The sequence below is a fragment of the Gadus morhua genome, chromosome 15, assembly GCF_902167405.1.
Source record: "Gadus morhua chromosome 15, gadMor3.0, whole genome shotgun sequence".
Classification (NCBI taxonomy): Eukaryota; Metazoa; Chordata; class Actinopteri; order Gadiformes; family Gadidae; genus Gadus; species Gadus morhua.
In genome coordinates this window covers 941,382-943,936 of record NC_044062.1, presented here as the reverse complement: position 1 = coordinate 943,936, position 2,555 = coordinate 941,382, and positions in this window count along the sequence as shown.

The window sequence follows — 2,555 nt, the reverse complement described above, 5'->3', positions numbered from 1 at the left end:
ATTCATTATGCTCCCATTTGAACGACTCTCCACCAAATGACAACAAAACGAGGCGACCGACCCGCCTCCCCGTGTCTCCCTCCTACGAGGACGCCCCAGTAGAACACCCCAGTACCAGGAGGCGGGGGGGGCTGTCTGTGTACCAGCAGCTCCACCAGAGGGGAGGGAAGCAGAGTTCTGGAGGGGGGGGGGTGAGATTAGCCGGAGGATCTCCTCTTTATTTTGACAATGCGTGGCGAACGGAGCCGGGGGTAATCCCTCCTCTTCATGGCCCCCAGCGCCATCGCCATTCATGGACGCTTCGGCTGCTGCCTCCAGCTCTGGATAATCCACAAGCACTGGACGCGCAAGGACGCACACACACACACACACACACACACACACACACACACACACACACACACACACACACACACACAGACACAGACACACACACACAGACACCAATGCACAAACATCCCAGCACACACACACACAGACACCAATGCACAAACATACCAGCACACACATGCAAACACACACGCACACAAACACACACACTTACGCAACACGCACACAGTACATTTGCACTGAGCGAAGGAAACATCTCAAACTGCACTGCATGGGGCTGTGCACGTGCACGTGGACGGCATGAGTGTGCATGAGATGAGTCTGCATGAGATGAGTGTGCATATGCCTTCTTGTGTGTACATGTCTGATGGAAGGCAATATCCTGTTGAAATGAGTCACAGGGTGGAAATTAAAGCTTGGATCATCCCTTCTCAATAAGCAAACACTTCATTCTGACAGATCATTAACTAGCCATTATCTTCATTAGATGCCTCTCCATTACTTACCCCCCCCCCCACACACACACACACACACACACACACACACACACACACACACACACACACACACACACACACACACACACACACACACACACACACACACACACACACACACACACACACACACACACTCTGAACTCATCATCTGAGGCCAACACTCCATTAAACCTCAACAGTTTGCTCCCTCTACTCATTTTGTACTTGGCACTTCTGACGCATCATGTTTCTTTTTTTGAAGTACTGCCTCTCGGTCATCACACAACAAAGAGACAACAACAAACGTCCAAATGTCAATTTTAGTTTGTACCGTCATCTTTCCATTTCGCCGTTCTTCTCTCTCTCGGGATCTCCAGCTGAGGCCGCAGTGAGCGCAGCTTCACAAGTGCTTCCCGATGATAAACCAAACCAGGGGGGGCCTTTTAAAAGCCTTGTAGGAAATGTCATTATCACATTACGCAGCGGTGATCCAGACACCTGCTATCTCCGTGTGCTGCAGCGCGGATCAAACCCAGCGCAGGTGAGTGCGTCCATGGCGACGCTTCAAACGACCGGGACAGACGATGTGATGATGATGTGGATGATGTTGTTGTTGTTGTACAAAGCCAAACAAGCCAGCCAGCCAGCCGCTGCAGCCAGCCGCTGCAGCCTGCGGCCGCATTAATGTGACAACACACTCTGCCGCGCGTGATGAGGAACTCTCCAAGCCAGACTCCATCCATCTGTCTGCCTCTGCATCGCCATGTTCCCCTGCCTGGTTCCTCCATCATAGCTACCCTCCTACTCCCTCCATCTCTCTCTTTCTCTCTCCAACTCTATCCTTCTCTCTCTCTCTCTCTCTCTGTCTCGGGCTCTCTCTCTCTCTCTCTCTCTCTCTCTCTCTCTCTCTCTCTCTCTCTCTCTCTCTCTCTCTCTCTCTCACTCTCTCTCTCTGTCTCTCTCTCTCCTTCTCTCTCTCTCTCTCTCTCTCTCTCTCTCTCTCTCTCTCTCTCTCTCTCTCTCTCTCTCTCTCTCTCTCTCTCTCTCTCTCTCCCACCCATTCCCCCCTGCTACATCTGTCTCTGTTAACAGGTTTTATTCTTACCCCCTTCCCAACCACTGCCCTTTCCAGCCTATAAACCTCTCCTCCCCATTTTATGGGATTTTACATCTACTGATGGCTTCTTAGCTGGCATGAATCCCCCAGAGGACATTTGAAATGCATGTACGTGTTCATCTGACTCTTTCAAGACTGGAGATGTCAGATTAATGGAAAGTCTACAGTTTTTTTGGGATCTTCTAACAGTTCTCTGCTACGACCAGAACATGGCGATCTCCCTGTGCTAATGAGACTGTTGTGAGAGATCTTTGTGCATACAGCGCAAATAACAAATGTCTGGTGGAAATTAGATTCACCTTTAAATATCAGCTTCTGTCTCTTTATAGTAAGCATGAAATGAGGAAGAAATTGCCTGCAGTCATTACACTGTACGAGTGCTTTTTTGTTTTTCATCTCCATAAAGTATTTTCCGTCTTTGGTTTTCGGTATTTTTCAGACAAATTGAAGAGGGCCCAGTGTAGTAACGGCCGACCTTGCTGCACCCTTGTTCACGGGCGATGTGAAACGTCAAGTGGATTAATTTCGCTCACTGTCTCAACTGAAACCTCAACGTCAAAACAACAAGTCATAGCGCTCTGCCCGACTCCAGGAGCGGATTGAGGGTTGGAGACGTATTGACGTTTGAG